Genomic DNA, 10,000 nt, shown 5'->3' on the forward strand with positions numbered 1-10,000 from the left:
TCAAACTTCTTGAAGTGTGCCCAGGCCCAGAGCTACTTTGCTGGGCATGAATGTGTTTGAACTCTTGGGCCTGGAAGTCTGGTGGTAGTAGTAGTATGATTTAAAGGCACAAAGTGATTGAAGTGTGCCCAGGCCCAGAGCTACTTTGCTGTGCATGACTGTGGTTGACCTCTTGGCCCTGGAAGTCTGGTGGTAGTAGTAGTATGATTTAAAGGCACAAAGTGATTGAAGTGTGCCCAGGCCCAGAGCTACTTTGCTGGGCATGACTGTGTTTGACCTCTTGGGCCTGGAAGTCTGGTAGTAGTAGTATGATTTAAAGGTACAAAGTGAATGAAGTGTGCCCAGGCCCAGAGCTACTTTGCTGGGCATGACTGTGTTTGACGTCTTGGGCCTGGAAGTCTGGTAGTAGTAGTATGATTTAAAGGTACAAAGTGAATGAAGTGTGCCCAGGCCCAGAGCTACTTTGCTGGGCATGACTGTGTTTGACCTCTTGGGCCTGGAAGTCTATTTCTAGGCTTATATAAAGGGTCAAACTTCTTGAAGTGTGCCCAGGCCCAGAGCTACTTTGCTGGGCATGACTGTGTTTGACCTCTTGGGTCTGGAAGTCTGGTAGTAGTAGTAGTATGATTTAAAGGCACAAAGTGATTGAAGTGTGCCCAGGCCCAGAGCTACTTTGCTGGGCATGACTGTGTTTGACCTCTTGGCTCTGGAAGTCTATTTCTAGGCTTATATAAAGGGTCAAACTTCTTGAAGTGTGCCCAGGCCCAGAGCTACTTTGCTGGGCATGACTGTGTTTCACCTCTTGGGCCTGGAAGTCTGGTAGTAGTAGTATGATTTAAAGGCACAAAGTGATTGAAGTGTGCCCAGGCCCAGAGCTACTTTGCTGGGCATGAATGTGTTTGACCTCTTGGGCCTGGAAGTCTGGTGGTAGTAGTAGTATGATTTAAAGGTACAAAGTGAATGAAGTGTGCCCAGGCCCAGAGCTACTTTGCTGTGCATGACTGTGTTTGAACTCTTGGGCCTGGAAGTCTATTTCTAGGCTTATATAAAGGGTCAAACATCTTGAAGTGTGCCCAGGCCCAGAGCTACTTTGCTGGGCATGACTGTGTTTGACCTCTTGGGCCTGGAAGTCTATTTCTAGGCTTATATAAAGGGTCAAACTTCTTGAAGTGTGCCCAGGCCCAGAGCTACTTTGCTGGGCATGACTGTGTTTGACCTCTTGGGTCTGGAAGTCTGGTAGTAGTAGTAGTATGATTTAAAGGCACAAAGTGATTGAAGTGTGCCCAGGCCCAGAGCTACTTTGCTGGGCATGACTGTGTTTGACCTCTTGGCTCTGGAAGTCTATTTCTAGGCTTATATAAAGGGTCAAACATCTTGAAGTGTGCCCAGGCCCAGAGCTACTTTGCTGGGCATGAATGTGTTTGAACTCTTGGGCCTGGAAGTCTGGTGGTAGTAGTAGTATGATTTAAAGGCACAAAGTGATTGAAGTGTGCCCAGGCCCAGAGCTACTTTGCTGTGCATGACTGTGGTTGACCTCTTGGCCCTGGAAGTCTATTTCTAGGCTTATATAAAGGGTCAAACTTCTTGAAGTGTGCCCAGGCCCAGAGCTACTTTGCTGTGTATGACTGTGTGACCTCTTGGCCCTGGAATTCTGGTGGTAGTAGTAGTATGATTTAAAGGCACAAAGTGAATGAAGTGTGCCCAGGCCCAGAGCTACTTTGCTGGGCATGACTGTGTTTGACCTCTTGGGCCTGGAAGTCTGGTAGTAGTAGTATGATTTAAAGGCACAAAGTGATTGAAGTGTGCCCAGGCCCAGAGCTACTTTGCTGGGCATGAATGTGTTTGACCTCTTGGGCCTGGAAGTCTGGTGGTAGTAGTAGTATGATTTAAAGGTACAAAGTGAATGAAGTGTGCCCAGGCCCAGAGCTACTTTGCTGGGCATGACTGTGTTTGACCTCTTGGGCCTGGAAGTCTGGTGGTAGTAGTAGTATGATTTAAAGGTACAAAGTGAATGAAGTGTGCCCAGGCCCAGAGCCAGGCCTGGGCAGCAGGGGGCGCTCCTGGCCATGCCCAGCGAGTTTCGTGCGAATCGGACCTGGTCCGGAAGAGATACGAAGGGAAAACTCATTACTCGTCGGGGTGGCACATCCAGGCTCTCGACCCTCCCAAAGCGTCCGACCAGGGTGCACCCTGCCGGGCATGGTTAGCCGCCAGCCCCCTTCCTGGAGGTCTGGTTGGCACGGGGTTTTGATTTTTCGGTTTCATATCTCTGGGCTCCTTGGGAGCAGAAAGTCGGTTGAGGGCCCTTTGGAAAGAGCCGGGGCTGCCGTTTAACGCTGTCCAAGCGGCAGGCGAAGCGCACCCACCGTTTTTACGCTATGATTTTTTAAAACCGCCGGGGCGGCAAACACAGGGCCGGTCGGGTTTGAAGACGAATATCTCTTCGGCCCTTGGGAGGAGAGAAGCAGCGCGGGTCACCTTTGAACGCGCTCGCTGCCAGGAACGTCTGGCGTAAAAGTTTCGTGGGAATCGGACGTTCCTAGGCTGAGAAGCGAGCGCCCGCCCTCGGGCGGTCGGGGGCCCCTTTCTCATTCCCCGTCTGGGCTAAAAATACGAGGTCAGACCCGATGGACTCGGGAGACTGGAGAGTACCAGGGAGACCCTGGAAGCAGGCGACCCGACCCACGCTTCGCTGTCTCCTCGGCCCTCGGGAGTAGAAGCGCGGGGACGGTGGCGTGGGCAGCAGGGGGCGCTCCTGGCCATGCCCAGCGAGTTTCGTGCGAATCGGACCTGGTCCGGAAGAGATACGAAGGGAAAACTCATTACTCGTCGGGGTGGCACATCCAGGCTCTCGACCCTCCCAAAGCGTCCGACCAGGGTGCACCCTGCCGGGCATGGTTAGCCGCCAGCCCCCTTCCTGGAGGTCTGGTTGGCACGGGGTTTTGATTTTTCGGTTTCATATCTCTGGGCTCCTTGGGAGCAGAAAGTCGGTTGAGGGCCCTTTGGAAAGAGCCGGGGCTGCCGTTTAACGCTGTCCAAGCGGCAGGCGAAGCGCACCCACCGTTTTTACGCTATGATTTTTTAAAACCGCCGGGGCGGCAAACACAGGGCCGGTCGGGTTTGAAGACGAATATCTCTTCGGCCCTTGGGAGGAGAGAAGCAGCGCGGGTCACCTTTGAACGCGCTCGCTGCCAGGAACGTCTGGCGTAAAAGTTTCGTGGGAATCGGACGTTCCTAGGCTGAGAAGCGAGCGCCCGCCCTCGGGCGGTCGGGGGCCCCTTTCTCATTCCCCGTCTGGGCTAAAAATACGAGGTCGGACCCGATGGACTCGGGAGACTGGAGAGTACCAGGGAGACCCTGGAAGCAGGCGACCCGACCCACGCTTCGCTGTCTCCTCGGCCCTCGGGAGTAGAAGCGCGGGGACGGTGGCGTGGGCAGCAGGGGGCGCTCCTGGCCATGCCCAGCGAGTTTCGTGCGAATCGGACCTGGTCCGGAAGAGATACGAAGGGAAAACTCATTACTCGTCGGGGTGGCACATCCAGGCTCTCGACCCTCCCAAAGCGTCCGACCAGGGTGCACCCTGCCGGGCATGGTTAGCCGCCAGCCCCCTTCCTGGAGGTCTGGTTGGCACGGGGTTTTGATTTATCGGTTTCATATCTCTGGGCTCCTTGGGAGCAGAAAGTCGGTTGAGGGCCCTTTGGAAAGAGCCGGGGCTGCCGTTTAACGCTGTCCAAGCGGCAGGCGAAGCGCACCCACCGTTTTTACGCTATGATTTTTTAAAACCGCCGGGGCGGCAAACACAGGGCCGGTCGGGTTTGAAGACGAATATCTCTTCGGCCCTTGGGAGGAGAGAAGCAGCGCGGGTCACCTTTGAACGCGCTCGCTGCCAGGAACGTCTGGCGTAAAAGTTTCGTGGGAATCGGACGTTCCTAGGCTGAGAAGCGAGCGCCCGCCCTCGGGCGGTCGGGGGCCCCTTTCTCATTCCCCGTCTGGGCTAAAAATACGAGGTCGGACCCGATGGACTCGGGAGACTGGAGAGTACCAGGGAGACCCTGGAAGCAGGCGACCCGACCCACGCTTCGCTGTCTCCTCGGCCCTCGGGAGTAGAAGCGCGGGGACGGTGGCGTGGGCAGCAGGGGGCGCTCCTGGCCATGCCCAGCGAGTTTCGTGCGAATCGGACCTGGTCCGGAAGAGATACGAAGGGAAAACTCATTACTCGTCGGGGTGGCACATCCAGGCTCTCGACCCTCCCGAAGTGTCCGACCAGGGTGCACCCTGCTGGGCTAAGAGAACAGCCAGGTGAACCCTGGAGGTTCCGAACTCCAGACCCCTGGACCCGACGGCTCAGTCCGCCTCAGGTGCACTACAGAGGTCCTCGGGCTGTCCCTGAGTGCATTAAAACGGAAATCAGAATTACTCCCCCGGGTGGCACTTCCAGGCTCTCGACCCTCCCAAAGTGTCCGACCAGGGTGCACCCTGCTGGGCATGGTTAGCCGCCAGCCCCCTTCCTGGAGGTCTGGTTGGCACGGGGTTTTGCAAATAGGTCCCGTCGGGTATATGGGAGAGCAAAGAGAATCAATGGGGTCCAAGCACTAAATTCATCCAGTGGCGTTCTCTGGAAGCCCAAGGGGAGTCCGAGGGGTGTTCGGCCGGCAAGGGGAGCTCTCCCTCGGACACATGATCAAACGCCTGTCCCCTACCGGAAAGTGGTGTGCTCTGGATGCCCCCCCCCCCCATCCCCCGAGGGGGGTGCTTATCCCGCGAGGGGAGCCCTCCTCGGGTTAAGTGAACCATCATGCCGATTCCCCTATGGAAGTGGGCACATCCAGGCACACAGTCTGCTTTGCTCTCCCCGACCCGAGTGCGTCTGTTGGGCTGAGTGTACGCCCAGGCAACTGGATCCAATGGCTCAGTCCGCCGCAGCGTGCTTCGACGATGGGTCGTACAGCCATGCCACCAGGGTGGGCGTGTTTGTAAATGTACCAGTGGATTCTCGTCGGCCTGCCACATCCATGGTATCGACCCACCAGGCCTGTCCGACCAGGGGTTGACCCTGGACGGGCACGGTCTGTGGTTTGGCCCTTGTCCTAGATGAAATCGGGCACGGGGTTTTCTGGCCAGGTACCATCGGGTTACTGGGAGAGCGGCTTCGGTCTCCAGGTGAGACCAATGGTGAAGCAGCACGAGGCAATGGAGAGCATGCAAAGCGATGGGGAAGCCATGCACGGCAATGGCCACGAAAAAAAAAAAAAAATCACCACGGAAGGAACGTGAAGAACAAGGAGGAGTGTAGTGACACTGCCCAAAGCTGCCCGGTGTTGCAGGGGTCTATTGGTGTGTTGCTTCCTTGTTTGGTAGAGTGGAGTACCAGACCCGCCAGGGGTAGGCAAACCATTCCCCCTACGGTAAGTGAGGAGCCAGCCATTTGACGAGCGGGTGTCCACGTGTACGGGTGCGAGCGCTATCCCCCACACGGGGTTAGGCCACGGCCTTAGGTGGACGTCTGCCGACCAGCCCCGGCTGATCCAGAACTTCTGATGTGGAGAGCGGTTTTGACAGATCCTCCCTGGTTCTAGCGGGTCAAGCCTCTGATGGGGGGTGGGGGTTATTTGTAACCCATCCCAGAACTCTCTGGGGGAGACTCAGACGGCCAGTCTGTCTACTCAGTTGTCCTATACTGGTGTCTGTGGTTTGGGAGGAAGGGAGTGCCCTGCTTTGTTGGCCTCCTCTTCAAACCTACCTGGGCCCACGAATCACTCTTCTTGGTTACATCACGAAACGTAGGTTGAGCGAGGCTAGGGGGGAGGGAATTCGACGAGGTCTTTCCCTTGTCCCCCCACCAGCGGCCAACGAAAATCAAAACGGCGTGAAGAGAGGGAACGCCGAAAGCACCTGGAGTCGGCCGTCCGCACCTCCGGAGGAGGTGGACGGGGTACGGTGCGGGCATGACCGGATGGGACAGCTTTGCATCAAGGTGAGAGGTCGGCGTCCGAAGGCCAGAGGGCGGTGCGCGAGCACGTTTACACTGGCCGCGGAAGCTGTCCTGGGTAGCCCTGTATGGCGTCTGGACCTGACGGCGCACGCACTTACAACCCGCTGCTTCCTAGCCCCCGGAAGGGGAGGCGGATGTCACTCGTGGTTCATCCCAGACCACGGTGCAAACTACCTGGTTGATCCTGCCAGTAACATATGCTTGTCTCAAAGATTAAGCCATGCAGGTCTAAGTGCACACGGCCGGTACAGTGAAACTGCGAATGGCTCATTAAATCAGTTATGGTTCCTTTGATCGCTCCACACGTTACTCGGATAACTGTGGTAATTCTAGAGCTAATACATGCAAACGAGCGCTGACCCTTCGGGGGATGCGTGCATTTATCAGACCCAAAACCCATCCGGGGGGCTCGGGCCCCCCGGCCGCTTTGGTGACTCTAGATAACCTCGGGCCGATCGCGCGCCCTCCGCGGCGGCGACGTCTCATTCGAATGTCTGCCCTATCAACTTTCGATGGTACCATAGTCGGCTACCATGGTGACCACGGGTAACGGGGAATCAGGGTTCGATTCCGGAGAGGGAGCCTGAGAAACGGCTACCACATCCAAGGAAGGCAGCAGGCGCGCAAATTACCCATTCCCGACACGGGGAGGTAGTGACGAAAAATAACGATACAGGTCTCTTTCGAGGCCCTGTAATCGGAATGAGCGTATCCTAAACCCATGGGTGAGGACCCATTGGAGGGCAAGTCTGGTGCCAGCAGCCGCGGTAATTCCAGCTCCAATAGCGTATATTAAAGTTGCTGCAGTTAAAAAGCTCGTAGTTGGATGTCGGGAGTGGGCTGGCGGTCCGCCGCGAGGCGTGCCACCGCCTGTCTCAGACCCTGTCTCCCGGTGCCCCCCGGATGCCCTTGGCTGGGTGTCCGGACGGGGCTCGGAGCGTTTACTTTGAAAAAATTAGAGTGTTCAAAGCGGGCCCGCTTCTCGCCTGAATACCTGAGCTAGGAATAATGGAATAGGACTCCGGTTCTATTTTGTGGGTTTCCTGAACCAGGGCCATGATTAAGAGGGACGGCCGGGGGCATTCGTATTGCGCCGCTAGAGGTGAAATTCTTGGACCGGCGCAAGACGGACGAAAGCGAAAGCATTTGCCAAGAATGTTTTCATTAATCAAGAACGAAAGTCGGAGGTTCGAAGACGATCAGATACCGTCGTAGTTCCGACCGTAAACTATGCCGACCCGCGATCCGGCGGCGTTATTCCCATGACCCGCCGGGCAGCGTGAGGGAAACCACGAGTCTGTGGGTTCCGGGGGGAGTATGGTTGCAAAGCTGAAACTTAAAGGAATTGACGGAAGGGCACCACCAGGAGTGGAGCCTGCGGCTTAATTTGACTCAACACGGGAAACCTCACCCGGCCCGGACACGGAAAGGATTGACAGATTGATAGCTCTTTCTCGATTCTGTGGGTGGTGGTGCATGGCCGTTCTTAGTTGGTGGAGCGATTTGTCTGGTTAATTCCGATAACGAACGAGACTCCGGCATGCTAAATAGTTACGCGGCCCTCCGCGGTCGGCGTCAAACTTCTTAGAGGGACAAGTGGCGTTCAGCCACGCGAGATGGAGCAATAACAGGTCTGTGATGCCCTTAGATGTCCGGGGCTGCACGCGCGCCACAATGGTTGGATCAGCGTGTGCCTACCCTACACCGAGAGGTGCGGGTAATCCGCTGAACCCCATTCGTGATGGGGACTGGGGATTGCAATTATTCCCCATGAACGAGGAATTCCCAGTAAGCGCGGGTCATAAGCTCGCGTTGATTAAGTCCCTGCCCTTTGTACACACCGCCCGTCGCTACTACCGATCGGATGGTTTAGTGAGGTCCTCGGATCGGCCCCGCCGGGGCTCCTCGCGGGCCTTGGCGGAGCGCCGAGAAGTCGATCAAACTTGACTATCTAGAGGAAGTAAAAGTCGTAACAAGGTTTTCGTAGGTGAACCTGCGAAAGGATCATTAACGGGTAACGCTGTCCGGCGTGCCTCCTCTCCCGACCCCCTCGACTTCGCCGTCCCCCCGCGTCGGGGCCCAGGGTCGAAAGGGTCTTCGGGGTTGCTGTTACACGTGGTCGCTTGCAGGTCAGGCTGGACAGAAGGCATAAAGGAGGAGCCTAGTCCCTCCCACCCCTTCCTCGTCCTCCGCCTCTTCCTCCGCGTCGTCCTTCAGCACCCCCCCCCCGCAGGCCCCGGTATTCTCTGGGTTCCAGCGCGAGAGACGCGTCGTTCAAAAAACTCGGCGTCCCCGCTCGTCGGGCGAAGGCCGGTTTCCCCTCACCTTGCCGGCAGGAGAAGCGCCTGCGAGTCGAGCGGGTCGTACGGGTCCGTCCCGCGCCCTCCCTCTCGCTCGCACGGCCGCTGCCTCCGTCCACCGCGAGGGGTTTTCCTATTTTGTTGTCCTTGTCATTCATCCCCGTCCCCTTGCTCGCTGACGAGCGGACTTTCCGGGGGGGGTTGCGAGCGCTGCTCCTCGTGGGGCAGGCCATGGCCCTTCCTGTGTTCGTCCGCCCACCGGCGTCCTGGGGCGTGGTGGTGGTGGGTGGCGCAGCCGGTTCCCCTGCTTCTCTCTCTCAGAAAGGAGTCTCAGGGGGACCCCCGGCAGGTACCTAGGGCTTGGCCCACGCTACGTGAGTTCCACCCCTTTCGAGGGGTCGGACGGGGCGGGCGCGGAGGGCCGCGGTTCAAAGACTGACTCGTCTGCCACGTGGGGCGTGTGGGCAAAGCGCAACCCCGCGCCCGTTTCAACACTCGCAGACGGGGGCGCCTGACCGGTTGGTGAAACCTTTTAAACCTGTCTTTGTAGTCGTGGTGAAAGACCTAAACTGAGCCTGAAATAAAAGAGTACAACTCTTAGCGGTGGATCACTTGGCTCGTGCGTCGATGAAGAACGCAGCCAGCTGCGAGAACTAATGTGAATTGCAGGACACATTGATCATCGACATTTCGAACGCACATTGCGGCCCCGGGTCCATCCCGGGGCTACGCCTGTCTGAGGGTCGCTATTCCTATCTGTCGGACCTGCCTTCTCAGGCGGGACCGCGGTTGGAGGTTCGTAGGTGGGGGGGTGCCCCCTGGCCTCCGTCTTCCTAAAAGCAGACGGTTCCCGGTCGCTGTCTCGGTGAGATCCGGTCGGTGGGTTCGCTGCGGTTGAGTGCCCGTTCTCCGTGCACAAGCTTCTCCTCCCCCGCTTCGGTTCGTTTCGGTTCGTTTCGGCTCCGCTCCTGGCCTGGCCAGGAACGTGGTCCCCTGCGCCCGAGAAAGAAGCGAGCGTGGCTGCCGGTGGGTTCTCTCCGCTTTGGCTGCCCACGTTTTCGCTTCTTTTCTCACCCCCTGCGCAGGCGGATCACGGAAAGGTGTCTGTTCTGTTCCGTTACGTGCGCGAGCGGAGGGAGGTTGTTGTTACATGCGTTCCCCCCCCCCCTCCCCCGGTGGGGGGGGTGGGGGGGTCGGGGTTCGGGTGGCTCTGCCTCTGGCGTTTTCCTTACGGGCCGACCTGTCCGTGGCACGTCCGTGACGTCCCGACCTGTGTCCTCGTTAGCCCGGGTGAAAAGGGACTCGTCCCCTAACCCGGCGGTGTTCACGCTTCTGGGCAACCCTCCAGAGCGAACTCGGGAGCGACCTCAGATCAGACGAGACAACCCGCTGAATTTAAGCATATTACTAAGCGGAGGAAAAGAAACTAACAAGGATTCCCTCAGTAGCGGCGAGCGAAGAGGGAAGAGCCCAGCGCTGAATCCCCCGTCCGGGTGCGGGCGAGGGGAATTGTGGCGTATGGAAGTCTGTTTTCTTCCTGGCGCGGGCCGGGGGCCTGAGTCCTTCTGATGGAGGCTCAGCCCGTGGACGGTGTGAGGCCGGTAAATGGCCCCAGCCCCGCCAGGGTAGCGGTCTTCTCGGAGTCGGGTTGCTTGGGAATGCAGCCCAAAGTGGGTGGTAAACTCCATCTAAGGCTAAATACCGGCAC

The 10,000-nt window shown here is 57.7% G+C and overlaps 3 non-coding genes across 3 annotated transcripts in view; all 3 read left to right on the forward strand.

The window, feature by feature from the left end:
* The first annotated feature begins 6,163 nt into the window (after window positions 1-6,163).
* Window positions 6,164-8,002, forward strand: LOC145654057 (18S ribosomal RNA). The gene has a single exon (XR_014120288.1). It is a non-coding gene; the product is annotated as an 18S ribosomal RNA (ribosomal RNA).
* An 882-nt stretch (window positions 8,003-8,884) lies between these two features.
* Window positions 8,885-9,038, forward strand: LOC145654066 (5.8S ribosomal RNA). The gene has a single exon (XR_014120297.1). It is a non-coding gene; the product is annotated as a 5.8S ribosomal RNA (ribosomal RNA).
* A 616-nt stretch (window positions 9,039-9,654) lies between these two features.
* LOC145654070 (28S ribosomal RNA) overlaps window positions 9,655-10,000 on the forward strand; it is a 4,149-nt gene continuing 3,803 nt past the window's right edge. Inside the window, exon 1 of the ribosomal RNA XR_014120301.1 lies at window positions 9,655-10,000. This exon is cut by the window's right edge and continues 3,803 nt beyond it. This is a non-coding gene — a ribosomal RNA (28S ribosomal RNA).

The sequence above is a fragment of the Electrophorus electricus genome, unplaced genomic scaffold (genome assembly GCF_041902795.1).
Source record: "Electrophorus electricus isolate QZ-2024a unplaced genomic scaffold, ASM4190279v1 Scaffold116, whole genome shotgun sequence".
NCBI lineage: Eukaryota > Metazoa > Chordata > Actinopteri > Gymnotiformes > Gymnotidae > Electrophorus > Electrophorus electricus.